We start from the raw sequence: 17,166 nt of genomic DNA on the forward strand, positions 1-17,166 counted from the left end.
GGCCCCAGGGCTGCCGCGGTGTCGTCCCCCGGCGCCGCCGCCCGGGCGGGAGCGGGAGCGGGAGCGGTGCCCGGCCCCGGCGCCCTGCGGCATGCGGCGGGATCCCGCGGCAGCCCCTCGCCCGCACCCCGCCGACCCGGCGGGAGCCGCTGACAGGTCGCCGCCAGTGGCCCCGGCACCTGCGCTGCGCTCACCGCCCTGAGAGGAGGGGCTGCCGGCCAGACCGCGGCGCGGCGGAGCGGGAGGGAGGGAGAGAGGGAGGGAGGCGGCGGCGGCGGCGCACGGCCGGCGGCGGGCGGGCCCCCGGGGGCGGCGGGCGCCCCTCGCCCCGCCGCGGGGCCGGGCGGCCGCGGCGCCACCGACACCTTACTTCCTGCTTCGCTACCCGGGGCCAGACCCATCGCGGCGGAGGGATCCCGCCGCCTCCCGCAGCCTCCTCCCCCTCCTGCTTCTGCTTTTCCCGGCTCCCTGCTGCAAGGAAATTATTTGACAGCGATTTGCTGACACCGGGGATTTTTTTTCTTTTTTTTTTTTTTTTTTTTTTTTTTTTTTTTTTTTTCTTTCTTTTTGCATCACGGACTCGGCAGCTCGGCGGGCGGGGGAGGCCGTGCCGGAGGTAAGTGCCGGTGCCCGGAGCCTCCCCCGGCGCGGGGCCCCCGCCCCGCTCCGCTCCATGTGCCGCCGCCGCCGGGGTGGGTGCCGGGCAGCGGGGCCGCGCCGGGCCGGGCTGGGGGAGTGCGTTTCCTGGCGGAGCGATATTTGTTTACAGGATGGGCGCCGTACTGTAAGTGAAGTAGGACCGAGCCCGGGGCAGCTCCGTAATAAATTAATATCGCGATCTGCTCCCGCCTCGCCGACACCGCCACACGAGCCCCGCGCCCGCCCCCCTCCCCCGCCCGCCTGCACTTGTTGCAGACTTCGCGCCAGGTAGGGGCAACGCTTCGCAAGTTTCGTTTTTGCAGGAGCCGGGGCTGCGCTGGAAGGAGAGGAGGGAAGAAAAAAAAAAAGGGGGGGGGTGGGGGAGGAGGGAGAAAAAAGTTTGCAGCTCGTAGTTGACTTTCGGTCTGCAGCGCCGAGGCCCTGCCGGCTGCCGCCGCCTCCTGCCCGTCCGGGCGCGGGCGGGCGGGGGGCGCTGCCCGGTACCTGCCCGGGCCGGGCGGGCGGCGGGGCCGGCGCGGGGCGCCCCCGCCGCGGCGCTGCTGCGAGCGAGTCCCGGGCGCCGCCGCGCCGTGCCGGGAGCAGAGGCGGGGAAGGGCGGCTCGGCGGGGCTCGCCGCGGAAGTTCCCCGAGCCGTGCTGCCCCTCACGGCCCCTGACACGAGTGGGCGACCCACGCGCCTCTCCTCCCGTCCTTCGTCCCGCAGCGCGCCCGGTGCCCTCTCGGTATCAATGCTGGGAGCGGAGCGGTCCCGGGGCTCGGCTTGTGGAGCCCTTCCCGGGCGGCACCGCGTGGGGCGAGCTCGTTTCGGAGGAATGGGGATTTCTCCCTCCATTCCTGCGGGAGAGGAGCGCGCGGCGGGCTGGGCGCTGGCGGGGCGCTCCGCCTTTCTGGCCCGTCAAAATTACGGGGTGGTAAGGAACAAAAACTCTTAGCCAGTTGTTTAAATACCGGAGAGGCGATTTGCAAGTGAAATTAATCGGCAGTTAACCAGTTAATAAATGGATAATGGCTATTCATCCTTCTGCTGACTTTACAGAGTGGTTTTCACGTCTGCCTGTCAACTAACCAGGCTTGACTGATCGAGATGTAAACCTAGCCGGGTTATTGCCTTCATCCAGTAAAATCTGACCTGCACTTGCTGTCCTTGCGCATCAGTGCTGGTCGTCATTCAGATAGTTACAGGTGAGGTTCATACATTCTTACAGACTGACATGATGGCAGCAAAATACATAGGATGACCCATAGCTTAAATATTTATGGAAAATATTGTGTATAACTTCATGATTAATGTTTTAAGCATGTAATCACTGAGGGGGGAGTTTTATGCTGTTGGTAGGTACAACAGCATAATTTTACTGTGGATATGGGAAGAGCAGAGAGTTCACCTGGCAGGATTGGCCTGGCTGCTCGACAGGGCCACTCTGCTTTCTGTACCCATCCTGCTTGGGCCTCTGGCCCGCAGAGCTGCCCTGGGGAGCAGGGATTTGTCTGCTGCCCTCACTCAGGGTATAGTGTCACTGACCCAACATTACAGAGCCAGCGTGTGCATGAGTTATTCTTGCATGCGGTACATGCAGCTGATTGCTGTCATTGCTTATCTGCTTCGTGGTCTTGGACGTTCAGTTGGATCAGAATGGAGCCGTTGCATTAATAAGGTGCATCTATTTAGAAATAACCCATTTCGCTTCATTGCCCACTGAAGTGACAGAGTTTAATATGCCCTGGTTGGTACCTTATCTTTTTTCTAAGTGTTGTCCAAGGCACATATAACAATAGAAGGGCTGCTGCATGCGTGCTCTATGCATGCATACTATGCAGCTTTGCATAAAACAAATAGACTTTTCCCTAGAATTTAGATAAGTGATTTTTCTTATGAAGAAAATGCGTTGTATGCATTTTTCTTGCTTCTGTGGAGGATACTCTGATAATCTTTGGAAAAATTAAAGGTTTAAGTATAGCCTACTCAAAAAGTTTTGGTGCAAATGAACACTCTAGAACAATCTGTTCTACCATTGATTAGCAGCTTGTGTTTCTGAAGTTGGAGACCTCAGTGAGGACCTGAGCAGCACTGTGGTGTGGTGGTCAAACCTGTGTATCTTGAAAAGCCAAAAAAACTCAGATACAGGTAAAGCACTTCTCTGTGAAACTTGGCCTGGGTGTGAACTGGAGGACTGGCCTTCTGGTGATAGGATAACACTGGAGCTCAATCACAGTGTCAGTGTATGTCCTGCTGTTGGCATCCCTTCCTGGGGAAGAGGGATGAGGCCGCAGGTAGCTAGGCCGGCATCCTGCCTCCAGTGTTTAGTATCAGGGGCCAACATGAGCATAAATAAACCACAGCATGACTAACCTCTCTACCTAACATTGACTCATGATGTATTTCGATAGACTGAAAAAGTCTCCATGCCTAAGCCATTTCATTTTCTCAACCTGTATGTTACTGATGATGACCTGCCTATTGAGAGTCCTCCAGTATTCATTTAAGACCATAAAGCAATCCTTGTTTTAGGTTTTTTTTTGCCTCTGGGTAGCGTGCAACTAGCTTAGATAGAAAAAAGAAATTCCTAGATTTTAAACTCAAAACTGTTGCTTTTCTTCTGGCCATTTTAATTCTTGAAGTGATACAGTGAGGCTTGCTATTATAAATTGGGCTCATTACTTGGCCTCTGGCAGGGAGGGTGAGAAGAGTATAAGAGCAGTTCTGTAAAGTACTGTTTCCTAAAACAGTAAGTTAACATTTTGCTGTGAATATTTTCATCTTTTTTTTGTTGTTGTTTGTTCTAATCAAGTGGGGGAGATATGTCACCTAAAAACTTTCTCAGCCAAGTGTTTGAGAAGGCCCTTTTCTCCCTTTGCCAATACTGTAATGGGACAGTGTTAAAAAGAAGGGCCCTGCATTGCACCTCCTTAGTATGTGTCACAATAACTGTGAGATAAGGCAGTTTCATTTCAGCTTCCTTAGAAATATGTATTTGTTTTTTTGGTTTTAAAAAAAACAAGCCGCGTTTGACAAACACAAAATAATGGTTGGTGTGGAAACAATTTGTTTCCTCCCCTTGCATTCTTTTGAGAGCTGAATGGTTCCAATAAAAAATTATCATCAGAATTACAATTTTTCCTGTCCCTGAAATTAGCAGATCCTTTTGCCTGCCATCCACCTGAGAGTAGTAGGCAAAAGCATCTTCAAGTGCACATGTGAATTCTGCCTGGAGTAGCTGCCACACTCGTGGTTATTTACATAAGGTGAGGAGCACAAGTGGCCACACTGACTTCCACGGCACTGCTTACTAGGGCAGAGTCACCGTGTGTGAAAGTGGGGAGGGACTGGGGGGCTGCATTCAGAACTAAAGAAAAAGGAAGGCAGCAAATTCCTTACTCTTTGCTGTATGTGAAGTTACAAAACCTCTTCTTAACTTGTCCATCTCTGAGAAACCTATTACTGTAATCAGTTGCAGGGCTGTGAGGGGAAATCGGGCCTTCTAAGATAAAGACTAAAATAGCACATTCAAATATATTTTAAGAAAGGCGACTCTTCCTTCAAAGAGTAGTCTGAACCTGGTTCAAAGAACAGTAGCAACAATTTTATTGGGTTGTTTTTGTCTTTAACAACTCTTTGCTTGAAACCAAGCAGATTTAAGAGATTGACTGAAATTACTTTTGAGCAGCATGCGTTTAGGCACTAAGTTAACTTAAGGAGCTTGTGGGAGTATCTCCTGTTCAATCTAAAATGCCGAAAATGGGCTCTTGCACCATCCTCTCCTTGCTGCTGCCACTGTATGTCCAGGCTGGCCAGGAGGACAAAGTGGGTGACACAGTCTGCCAGCAGCTCATACTGACACTGGTTCTTGTTGGATGTTGGTTTCTGTGGGCAGAAGGAATAGTGTTTTGATAGCAGTTTCTTTTCTCTCTTTCTCACTTGCCTGTGTCATTCCGTGATGGTGGGGATGTGGGCTCACCTGGACCTGCTCAAAACAGCAGCAGAAAAAAACCCCAAATCATTGATTTGTGTGGGGAAAAACTGGAAAATGTGCTCAGACTACAACCTGCTGCCACAGAAACTTGAAGGAAAATACATAATTTATGTTACTTTCTTATTGAGAGGATAATGGTTTGGGGAACTCAGGACATGCTCTTAAATATATGCCCTATTACTGTGTAATAGTGTGTGATTTTTTTTTTTTTTAAGTTTAAACTCCTTGCATTAGAGTGGGGTGTTGCAGGGTTTTGGAGTAATTCTGGAGCGTTAGGTATATTTTGAGGTTCTGAGTGAAATGAGTCTTGTGGTTTCAGCTTACTCTGTAACAAAGAGTAATGTGTCGCACACAAACAGCCCACCTAAGTTTTCATAATTGACTGATGATTTGCTCTGGAAAGACCCAAAATCCTGATATGAGGCAGAGTCAAAAGGTAGTTGATTTTTTAAAACAAAATTAATTTTAGTTTGTCATTCTCCAGTTTACAGTTTAAATTTTGTTAGACTTTCAGACAAATTGCTTCTCTTCGGCTTTCCGTCCCCTGCTCTGGTGGGCTCTTGTCACTTCCCAGGCACATGGGGACAAGTGCCAAGTGTCCACACCCCACCAATGTCTAAAGCAGCCATCGTGGGTCTTGTCACAAATTTTCTCTTGTCTGTTTAGTTCAGCAAGAAAATGGTTTCTGTCTTTCCCCTCCCTCCCCTCATCAACTGCTCATGGTAAGATTTTTTATAGAACCCGCATTGTGATATGTCCTTGAAGTGCAGAGCTGCAAGGTTTTGTTTTCATTTGCCATTTTTTTTCTCTTCATGTTTAAAGTTCATTGCAGCTATAGCAAAGCAAAATTGTTGTAGATGGTCTTTTTTGATTCCTTCGCCCCCCACTCTCTGTGTCAAAAATCTCATGTTCAGTAAAAAGCAAAAACTCAGATTTAGGTAATAAAACTTACTCCAGCTAGCCCTGGAGTGTAAAGACTGCAAAAATAGAGATTGGGAAGGATTGCCCCAGCAAAGCAGGTAGGTGTAAGTTAAATGTTAAATTATCAGCACCTCCTTTTTAAAGGATCCCTGATGGTGAGGTTTTTGTTCACGCCATCTGGCTAGAACAAGGCTTACCAGGACTCTTAAAGGACAGGGGCCATTTGAGGTGCAGAATTTATATCAGGTACTTTCTTTTTAAGTGAATGTCAAATCCTAAATAATTTCAGCATCAGACTGTGCAAAAAAAGTACCCAACGCTGCAAAGCAAGTTTAAAACTTGAGAATGACTGAAATTCTCTGTCTTAAAAAAAAAGTAATTTTTGTCTTTGTTCTCCACTCCGTCCTCTCTTCTTCTCGTCTTTTCCCCCACCCCCCAATTTTCATTGATGGGGAAGTTTCATTTCCTTTATTTATATATTTTTAGTGTATGTGTGTTTGGGGGGGCATGAGGGTGGATAGGAAGGAAGTCTGTGTTCTAGTTTTTATATTTAAAAATAAAAAATAGCTAATGCTGGTGTGTTTAGAAATGACTTTAAATACATTTTCCCCAGTAAACCAAAAATTCTGCTGGTGAATAGTGAATATTATCGGGGTATTGAGGGGTTTCGCAACACTTCTGTGTGGGTGAGGGTCCTGTCTGAGTTCCAGTTGTACTAGTAGGAAAGTGTTTTTCCCAGTACTGTCATGTTTCACGTGGCAAATCAGAAGTAGAAGTGCATTTTCCTGGAAGGATCTCTGTTTACACTTGGAGGGTTATGCCAATTACAGCTACATTAGGCTTTTTTAAAAACTTTTAATTCCACACTTGACCTACATAGTAACTTCTTTCACTTTCTTAAACAGCACCCACTACAATCCTGGAATGTCAGTAAGGTAAAGCTGCTGTCCTGTGGCTCTAATGCGTATGGGTCCTCTTGCAAGGATGTGATCTTAAGGGGGTCCTCGTGAAATCAATGCTGCGAGAGCTTTGCATAACTTCAAATAGCCCTCTGTTCTCCAGGCAGAATTGAATACAGTTTATTGGGGAGCAGGAAATGAGTTATGAAGTATGTTGTTCATATGTAATAATATTTTTTCCTCCAAAGAGATCTCATGTACTTTAATGCTGAATACAATTTTTAAGTACTGCAGGTTAGGAAGTACTGCATTGCAAATCTGTGAAAGTTTGGAGACATAAGATGAGGTGATTTTAATACACATTTTGATCAGAGACTAAAAGTTATTCAGTCTTTTGGACAGTGCAGCGGTTAATGGAGAAGGAGGAGGTAGATGGGGTTTCTTTGGCAAGTGCCTGTAGGTGCTGGGTGTTTTTGCAGGAGTGCAGCTGCAGTGCTGCCTCCTGAACTTGTACCACCAGTGCTTCATTCTGCTGCTACCTTGCTGCATCTTTCCACTGCCGGAGAAGATGTCCAAGTGGAAGATCTTGTTTGTACTAGAGAAAGACAACCGTGACTGGTAAATAGGGCTGTTGCAATTTTGTAAGCAGATTTGCTACCTATTTTCTCTTTTTGTGATGTTAAAATTAGCATTGTTAGCAACAGTAGCAGTGTATTAAATAAAATAATGGATGCTGATCAGACTTCACCTGGTTCACAAGTAGGAATACTTGGAAGACCCTGCACAGCTAAACAGAGCTTTCTTTACCCTAAAATGTAGGCTGCCAAAGCCCTGAAATATGTAGGATATTGACTTAAAGTTTTGTAAACATCATCTCAATTGCTTCTTTTTTGGTCTGCCTCTTTTATATTTTATTTTATCATGAGCGTGGAAGCTGGGCTTACCTTGCAGAGAGATGGTGGTGTTTGAGTTGGCCCCTTGCTGCTTTCAGCAAGGAGAGGGCTGCACGTTGCACTCTTTTGGGAGGCTGAAAGCACCTTCAATGACTCCTAGGCCACAGTGGGCCTTGAAATAGCCCTGAGCTCTGTGGCCATTACCAAAGCCGAGCTGGAGCCTGTAGTCACCTGAACCACAAGTACACGCCACATATGGCTCGGTGCTGAATGCAGGAGTTTGGTTGCTGCTCTTGCCCCTAGTATATTTGGAAGGAAATGTGTGGAAGCAGTTCAGATGTTAACTCACTGGCATGATTTTGGGGGTTTCTTGGTTACCTTTCAAAAGCTTATATTTAGTGTTTAGTGTTGCAGAGGAACCCTTATGTATGTTGGTGAAACAGCAGAAATGCTTCATGTTCAGCCACACTGAGTGGTGCAGCTTTGCAAGAGATCTAATGCTTTGGCCTGCCACGCAGTTCAAATTCAAGCAAAGGTCTCCCATGTGGTTGCTTGCATGTGTCCTCCTATCTCTGTTTTGTATCTGCAATTTCAGTATATGCTTCCAGAATGATTTTTTTATTCATTTCCAATCATTCTTCAAAGATAACTGGCAAAAAACATCAGGCTGGTTGTGATTTTACAGCAGTAGAAGGTAGACAACTTTGATCTTATTAAATTAATTTTCTTCATGTGTGGGCTGAGTGTGTAGTGAGCTGATTTAGTTTTTATTGATCACTGTAAAAACGTGAATTCAGCATCAGAGCAATGATAATAAACAAGTACTTGCAGTGATATTCTAATGAGTTTCTGGCAAAAATAAGGCGGAAAACCATCTCGTAGACTGACGTGCTTGACTGGTGAGATGCTGAACCAGGATACATTATTTGAAAGGGTTGAATGAAGCTGTTTGAAGTTCTAACTTTCTCTGGCAACACACTTGCCACGAGCAGGAGCATGCCAAACGAGGCAAGATGCCGTCTTTTCATGGAGGCATTTGAGTGTCAGAAATTACATTCTTGCCTCTCTCTGGAAGGGCTTTCACTCCTCTGATCACGCCAAGGTAAGACAGGTTGTAGGAACCAAGTGTCTGCTTTGTTAGAAGGTGTCTCTGAGCACAGGCAGTGAAGCACTGATGACCTTTCCATGCCCATCCTCAGGAATGCCCTGCATCGCCGTGTGTTCCAGCAGGTCTGCATGGCAGAGCATCAGGTACGGAGTGGGGGAGTGGAGAGAGGTTTCTAAATTAGCAGGCAATTTATGTCTGGAGAAGTGAGATTCATATCCATAACTACGTTAAACCCGTATTTCTGAATATGGCAGGGGCATATCTCCATTTAAGGTGGTAGTAATTCCTCTTAGCCAAAATATTTGCAGAAGTATGGGCAGGCAAGTTCTCTTCATTCTTCAATTGATGCTGTGTTTCGAAGACTTGAAGAGGTTTCTCAGTTGTGATGGTGAACAGTGATTCTCTGCATTTTTTTTTGTCAGTTAAGCTTGTTTTATGCTGTCAGAGTTCAGTAAATTGGTATGTGAGCATGGATCACAATGAAAAAGTAGTTTGATAACATTAGAAAATGAGAGGCAATTTTTTTTTAAAGTGAGGAAAAGGTTTTTTTAGGACTATGAAATTTTGTAAGAGATGGTTTATAATTAACTTTAATACATTTCTAAAGTTGCTGCTATTATAATGAAAGAGCATGAATAAGAGAATATGCCTTGAAGGTAAAATGAAAAAAGATTTCACTGTTTATACACTTGAAAACCAAAGATGCATTGCAGAGGATGAATTTTACTGCTTCTATATTGCTTGTAGTAAAAAGTTGGTCTTTGAAGTTGAAAACAGCTTTAGATTTAAAGAAATAATACACCTGAAAAGGGAGGTTCACAGAAAAAAGACATTGGATTAAGTACTGTTTTGTTAATGAAAAGAATGTAAGTTAAGCCAAATGTGGTTGCCTGCATAGTAAGGTACTGCTTAACATGAGTGGGAATGATAAAATAAAGCCTTAGCAGACTTTTATTTCAACGATTTCCAACTTTCAGAAGTTGTAATCTGGACGTTGCATGCACATACATAAACGATAGACTAATACCACAGAATTACTCTAATTTTTGAAAGGAGCTGTACTTTGATGCTGGGAGTCTGTCAGCATACAATCCCTAGGCTAACTGCTTGATCGTTAGTTAAAGTAGGGGCTCATTAAAATAACATGGGCTCATCTGGTTTTAAAGGCCCCCTCTCAGCCAGTAGGCGATGGTCCAAAACGAGTAAGGTTGCAGTGCAGACATTATAGGGCAATGGCACATAGATTGCTACATAAAGCTGCCTGATGGGAGGGCTTCTGTCAGATTGTGTGCTCAGTATTGGACTGGATTTTTCAATTTTTACTCATCTGTAGCAGTGCCTGCTCTTGTTATAGTTGGTTGAACTACCTGTGTGACTGTTTGAAATAAGGTGCAAGGTTGGGTCTGAGTATGACTGACTGCAGCTCCTTGTTGTAATTATTTTACTCTGTAATAAAATTCTATTCTCTAGTTGAAGTATCATAATTACAAAGTCGATGATGGCCTTCAGTTATGTAAGGAAAATCCTTACATTTAAGCCCCACGCTATCCTTTGCATAAACAGCTCTTTTTCTTTTCTTTTCTTTTTTTTTTTTTTTCAGGTAAAACTTTTACTTTCAGGTTATTTCTGGAAAATCCGTACTGCTAATTATGTAAATTGCAAGAAACTAAAAAAGAGAACAAAAGAGTGGGGCATCTTATTTTAGGCTTCAGCAAATGCAAAGTCATACGTGGCCATTACAGCTATCTAGAATATTTACCTGCATTGTTCTGCTGCTGCTTTTGTTACCAGTAAAACTCAAACTGGGCATTTCTCGCAGGCTTTGTACATTAGATTGCCAAATGTGGGAACTGGGAAGTTTTTCCAGTAGCAGGGTCAGCTTGTGCCCCCTGGAGAGTCCCTCCCTGCAGGGCTCCTTCCTTGCATACACAGAAGTTTCTTGCTGAAAGCAAATGTAGGGCTTTCTTTTTTTGGTGTGTTTGTTTTTATGCTGTTGTAGGCAAGCGTGCGCTTTCTTAGGGCACTCCTCCACAAGAGCAGCAAGTTTTCGTACCTGCACCTTTTGCCTGTTCAGGCAGTAAGAAGCTGTCCTTGAATGGAGGAAAGGCAGATTTCACACCTGCCTGCCGATCAGAGAGAGAGGAGAATGGAAGAAGTGGTGTTTGAGTGAATGAACAAACTTTCAGGCTGACTCAGTGATACACGTACAGGGTACGCCGTAAGGATTAGTCACCAATTTACGGTAAATCTCTGTGCTGCTCGCTGGGGATGCGTCTCTATGGAGCTGCACTCAGCAAGCCTTGTAGACTGAGAATACAGGTAAATGTTATTTCCACAGTATTTTCCCAGTGAACAACAACAACAAAACGCAGTGAAACTCAAAGGCTTGTAAATTACTGAGCTAAAGGCAAAAAAAATCTTTTGGCTATCTCATGGTGCTGCTATCTTCATCTGTGAAACTGGTAGGAAAATGAATAAATTATGCAACGACCTCTTTTTTACTATTTAGAAACCTGTGCTTACATGTTATTAGTACTGTTCTACCCTGTTCTGTGCGGGTTGGTTTTATCTCGGGTTGTTTTTCTTTCAGTAGGTAGGTTTCAAGCTGCATTTGTGTAAAACACCAATTTAGTGTATGGCAACAGAATAACAATTACAGGGAAGGATATTCATCTGTTGAAAACACTATTTTCATTTGCCAAACAGAAATTTCAGGAAAATTACCCTCCAGGTTGAATTTTCTTATAAATGTTCTCAAGTTCTGAAATTATTTACTGGCAGAATAGGTAAGCACAGCGCTTACAGCAGAGTTCCTGTTAAGAAGTTACGTCTTTGAGGGGAAAAAGTGGGGGGTTTAATTTGAAGGAAGTTATTATTTTTAAAAAATGGTAAAATTTTTCTGCAGCATTTTCTAGGTTACCCAAATTTACCCAAGTTTTTTTGTACTTTCAGATTGTTCTTTCAGCAGTTTCTTCTGTTTGACTGAAGTTTTTTGTTTGTTTGTTTTTTCTCTTTTTTTTGGTTAATTTAGCTGAGCATCTTTCATAATTCTAAGATGCCCTTTCTCTCTGATCTTCTGACCTGTTTTGCTTGGCTTGTTTAATCTGTCCTTAGAGAATAGTTAATTTTGGCCATAATCGGACCAAAAAATCCTTTACAGCTGTTAGAGCAAGATTTTTTTTCCTTATTCTTTGTTTAAAATTACTTCCTCCAAAATAAAAAAAAAAGCCCAAACCAAAGATCTTGTTGAAGAGTGAGAACCAGACTGTGCTGGCACTGCTGGGTGGGACGGTGCTGAGGGTGCGTGCCTGTACAAGTGGTTTGGCGCACTGCTCTCCCGGGGAGCTGATCCTGTCGAAGGCTTCGAGTCTTCTGAAGAGCAGCAGCGAAGGCTGAAAGCATTATTAAGTTTTGGGGTTATCTCACACTGTTTATTTGAAATGGAAGCCAAGCAGTTTACATATCTCTGCATCTTGGATCTGAAAAAAAAAGATTTTTTTTTTTTTTTTTTCACTAGCCTATGTGTGGAAATGACATCACAGCTTACATCAGCCATGCTAAATTCAGAGGTTTTTTCTCCTCCCTGTTGGGTTATTAACTGAGCATTAGCTCTGTGCTGCAAGTCTTGCTTGGCTAACTGTGGCACATCGATAACTTCATTGTAAATGCTCTGAATTCTGTGCAATGAGGAGAAAGGAAGATCTGGTGTAAAGCCTTTTGGAACTGGTAGGAATGTGGCTCGTTTCCTTGCTGTGTGTGCCTCCAGACTGGGTGGCCCCCTAATACCATGCTGTTCCCAGGATCCCTGCTGCAGCGGAAACATCCAAAGGACGGCACTGTGCCTGTTGGCACTTCTGGTGACCAGGTCAGGAGTTTGCTGTGGCACATTGTTGGGTAGGTTAATCCCCACAGCCCTGCAGGCAAAACCTGCCCTTGTGGCACTGAGTAAGTTTTGAACTGAAGCTCTTATGTTGATGATGAATGTCCCATGTGCAAAGCTGAGCTCCGTGTTGGGGAGTTGAGAGCTCCTCATCTCCACCAGAAATCTCCAGGTTTTGGAGCTGCTCTTCTGGGGTTGATGTAGGGCTACAGCTGTGGCAAAGTAAAATGGAGGCATAGGGGTTTCCTGTGAGAGCCTGAGGACCTGGGAGGAGGGAAACAAAAATCAAATTAAAGTTGACATTTTGAAAAGTTGATTGCTGTGTTTTTTAATCATAAAGCAATTTTTAAAGTAAGTCACTTCCCAGAGGAAAAATAAATACATTAAGAAATGGGAGAAATGTTGAATTTGTGCATTTGAGTGCAGCAGACTTGGTAGCGAGCTGGTGGCGGTACCAATGTGCACAGAGACAAAAGGACAACCATTGTTCTAACTCTCCTGCTAAATTTCCAGCCATAATGCCCAATGTGTAGAGCATTTTAATTTATCTTTACTAGACTTTTAATTTATCTTTATTGTTTTGGGAGGGATGAGGCCATGGGGATGGGATTCATCCCAATAAGTTTAAAAAAACCCCCAAAACCACAGCGAAACAAACTCACCTGACACTTCAGTGGATGTGGAGAGATTTCCCTCCTTGTGTGTCTCAGTCAGCCCTCTCTGCCCTGGGAGAAAGGCAGGGAGGCCTCCAGGGGCCTCCAGCAGGAAGACTTGTAGGAACAGCTTTGGATTGGGCTCATGGCCTGCGAAAGTTACCAATATCCATTCACGCACTTTGTATTTTTTTGCATCTCTTTTTCTGCCCCAGCCAGGAGCGAGGGGATGCAGGGGAAAGGGCTGAGGGATGTGCTGGGAGGGTCTGTGTTGGTGTAGCCCCGCGCATTTGAGCGGTCAGTGCTCGCACGCGCCACAGAGTGCTGCAATTACTTGTCTCTTTTAGAGCTTGCGAGGAGCGCTTCATTGCTGCAGTTACTTGTGTGGCCATATGCTATTTTTTTTTCTTACATATGTTCTTTGATAATTGTCAGTAGCAGGTGCCTGTGAGCCAAGGCGGAGCAGTATTTAAAAATCAGATGCTTAATGGGATTAAAGCATTGTGCGAGTTAAGTACCAGCAAAAGGACCAGGTTGAAAGCATTGGTCTCTGGAGGTCGTGTTCCTTACAGAGCAGTAACATGGTAGGTAGCAGTGCTGGTCTTTCAGTTCCACCATCCACTTGTTGACCTTCATGTGACCTTCAAGAAGTAGTCAAGAGGTCTAGTTTTGGGTCTTTATATGTGGTTTGGCTAAATCAGGGAAAACACAAAGTCCCTTCTGAAGTGTGTACCCATTCTGTTCTGGCCCCCAGGAACAGAATTGGATATGTGCTGCATCCCTTCTTGGTGACTTGGGTGGTACCGGGCTGGTTGGAGATGTGACATGAAATCTCAAGTCTGGCAGACTCCCACTCTTTGAACCTGCCTTTCCCCTGTGTTTGCCAGGCATCCCGAGCTGTTCAGGTTGCATAACTGGCTGCTGTTACATTGCACGTTTGTGCTTTGGGTCCCATGGATCATTGCTGTGATAGTAATTGCTGATGTTGCATCTCCTTCCATCATCTGAGAAACAGCCACCAAGAGGAGAGATTTGTACTCACTCTGGACTTGGAATGATTCGGCTGTGTCCGCTGAAAATCATTTTGGGGCATTGCATGACCAGAATCCCCCATTATCCATGATATTGCTGTCACATCATCTTCCTATCTCCACAAATAGCTCTCTGAATTTACCACTCCTTCTGTGTTTCAGTTGGGGGAACTGGGTGTAACAGATGTCTAGGTGACCAACAAGTCAGAAGTATCTTGTATTTCAAAGTGTCAGGAAAGACATAACGCCCCTAACATTCTTTTGTGGGGGGGTTTTGGTTTGGGGTTTTTTTCTTCATTTCTGGTAAAGAACTAGTGAAATATAGAGCACATATGGAAATGGCAGACGTTGTTGGGTTTTTGATTTTTTTTTTGTTGTCCTTGTTTCTAAAATTAAGCACACAGGAGTTTGTGAGATCTTGCAAAGAATTTAAATCATATTGCACAGTCATGTGTTCAAGGAATCTTTTTAATCTAGTCACATATATAGTGAACGGATCCAGATTTTAAAAAATACATTGCAGTAAGGAAAGGTAAACCAAACAGGATAAAGTCAAAAGGCTGCTAAGTATTTTTGACTGTACTTACCTAGTTTAGCATGCTGCCAGTACTCTGTTTCTTTTTGTTTGGTTGTCCTTCACGTTCTTCCTATGTAAGAAAGAAACCTGTGTATGAGCTGTTCTGCTTATCCCTTGCATAATGTTGGCAACTGAGAATTGAATCACACGACTTAAAAGTAGGTCTGTCTCTGTGTCAGAAAACTAACAGTTTCTCCTTCCTGTGGGTGGACATCCATGCACAGGGGTAGTAAGCTTTTATTCTGCCATGGTGTGTTTCTGTAGTATGTTTCTGAGCTGGATCGTGGGAGGAGGAGTGATCTCACAGCTTGACCACAAGTGCACTTGGCAGTGCTCACAGGGGCAGAGCTGGTTGCAGAATTTGGGTCAGCGGGACAGTATCCTGGTGAGCTGTCTGGCACAGGACCCTCTAGGACCAACTAGCTCTATTAATTTACCCTAATTCATGCTATATATACAATAGAAAAAAAAATCTCGGGTGTTTTCACTTCTGCATCTGCAGAATGTCGACCTCGGACTACTATGAAACCTTTGAAGTAATTTTGATGGCATGTCCTACCCCACTTCAGAGCACGAGCTACTCAAGTCAGATATGCTGAAGTCAAGTTTAGGCTTTGCAACTGAAAGGATGTACAACACATCATTAGCTGTACATGATTGTTTTACTTGTTTCTCATGGTGAATTTAATGAGGCAGATACATATATATGCACACATGCACAAGGCAGATCTGAAAGCAGTGAACACAGGCATATATGCATTGTGTTGTAATTGTTTTCTCTTGGGGGTTTTGTTATTGTCCCTTTCACAAACTGTGAACCTGTAATTTTTCGTGTGCTGTTCTTTCACCCTCTCTCCCAGAGAGGTTCAATCTATCATGTTAAAAGAAATCAATAAAAAGTCTAGAGGTTTATTTATAAAGTAGAGCATAGAGAGAGGGTGCAAAAATTCCATTAAAATGGCAGTTTAGCACTAGCTACATCTCTTTGGGACTAAACTCCAATATTTTAAACTATTAAAATTGTTACAAGAGTGCTTTTAAAGTGCCACAAATCACAGTAAAGCTTTCTAGCTGAAACTTGCCTTTATATAGTGCACTAGAATTTAGCTTATATATGTTTTTGGAGTGTCTGATGGATGCTGCCCTCAAACACCATTTTAACATCCATTTTAGAGCTTTATTACAGTTAATAATCTTACAGGTTTATCCTCAAGGGGAAATACGTGAATGTAAGAAGTCAGAATTTATTTTCCTTCAGAAATGTGAGTGTATGTATGTCTTTGTGCAGATGCAACTCTGAGCAAATTAATTATTTCTGAGAAGTCTATAGGCTTCTAATGTAATTCATCAGGATTGCCTGGCTTGGCACATGCTCCTTGGTTACAGGAACTTATAAATTCCAGTAGCTGTGGGTTATTTTATGACATAGCAGTTTTCACCAGTGATGTGATGGTCATCTCCATGTTTTCTATCCAGAGAAATAAATGTATCCATGTGCTCATAAATATGATGCTGGCAAGTTTATGGGATAGTGTCTGTGCTGAACCTCTCAAATATCAGAAGTAGTGTGTCTGAAGTGTAAGGTTTGCCTCCACTCAGCATGTTTTTGAATCCTTTTTAATAGCTCAAGAAGATTGATCTTGAAGCTGTTGAGTTTAAAATGCAAATGGTGCTGTATAGTTTTGTGTTGTATCATCTTCTGTCCTGGGATAAAATTGTTTCTAGTGGAAATGCCCTTTATTTACTTCCAAAAATACCCATTAAATACTCATGGTGAACTCTTATTTGGGCCAAAGGTGGGCTTCTCCCTCCCTAGGAGACAGTGCAGGGTGTTGGAGAGTGTGGCTCTTGGTGGGGGCCATGGGAGCAGACTACATAAATGAACATGGCAGAAGGCAGATGAGAAACTCCCAACTCACCACACATTTGTGTGTGGTGAAAATCTGCACCCTGTCACACAGTCATGTCTGTACATACAACTCAATAACCCAATTCACCATTCCTGCACTGTTCATCAATTTTTGCTTTTCTTACTGATCCACAGCCAGTTCTAGCTTACTTCTTGCTGTTGATTGTGAACATTTTCCTCTTTCCTTGCTATGTGGAGTAAAGTAATGATCCCAGCAAGGTTAAAAACAGCAAAGCTATTAACACTGCCCTTTCACTGTTAATTAACATATGAAGTTTCAGAAGAAGGGCTCTAACCCATGTACTTTTTGTGTGGTGGAGATGCTAAAGGGAAAGCACTAAAGTTTACTTTTCTAAGCACAGACAGCTGAAATCTTTCTGTAAGGTGCTTCTCAGTGTGGAAAAGGAAAGCCTCTAGTTGTGTTACAGAGCCCTGAGCAGAAGTGATAGTTAGCATCTCTGCTTTTGAAAAAATAATCAAGTGATGTTAATGAGGATAAAGCAGAACAGCATCATTCACAAAAATTAGTTTCCTGTGAAGTCTGAAGTCAGCAGCCCACTGAAACTGGGATTGCAGGTGGGGTGGTTAGGTTTGGCCAAATTGTGTTTGCTGCCAGCTAAGGTTGGCATCCCAACTCTGCTTTTCTGTTGGGGGGGCTCCTTCT

The 17,166-nt window shown here is 44.1% G+C and overlaps 1 protein-coding gene across 8 annotated transcripts in view; it reads left to right on the plus strand.

The window, feature by feature from the left end:
• The first annotated feature begins 573 nt into the window (after positions 1-573).
• The window catches only part of TRERF1 (transcriptional regulating factor 1), a 100,125-nt gene continuing 83,532 nt past the window's right edge, over positions 574-17,166 (plus strand). For 5 of the 8 annotated variants that reach the window (XM_064709027.1, XM_064709028.1, XM_064709025.1 and 2 more), the window contains exon 1: positions 574-616. The gene's annotated coding sequence lies outside the window, so the exon portion shown is untranslated. Of the gene's footprint in view, positions 617-755; positions 928-1,556; positions 1,572-1,757; positions 1,843-17,166 lie in introns of those variants that run through there. The other 3 variants (XM_064709021.1, XM_064709023.1, XM_064709022.1) reach the window with 3 other exon arrangements.

The sequence above is a fragment of the Zonotrichia leucophrys genome, chromosome 3 (genome assembly GCF_028769735.1).
Source record: "Zonotrichia leucophrys gambelii isolate GWCS_2022_RI chromosome 3, RI_Zleu_2.0, whole genome shotgun sequence".
Lineage (NCBI taxonomy): Eukaryota > Metazoa > Chordata > Aves > Passeriformes > Passerellidae > Zonotrichia > Zonotrichia leucophrys.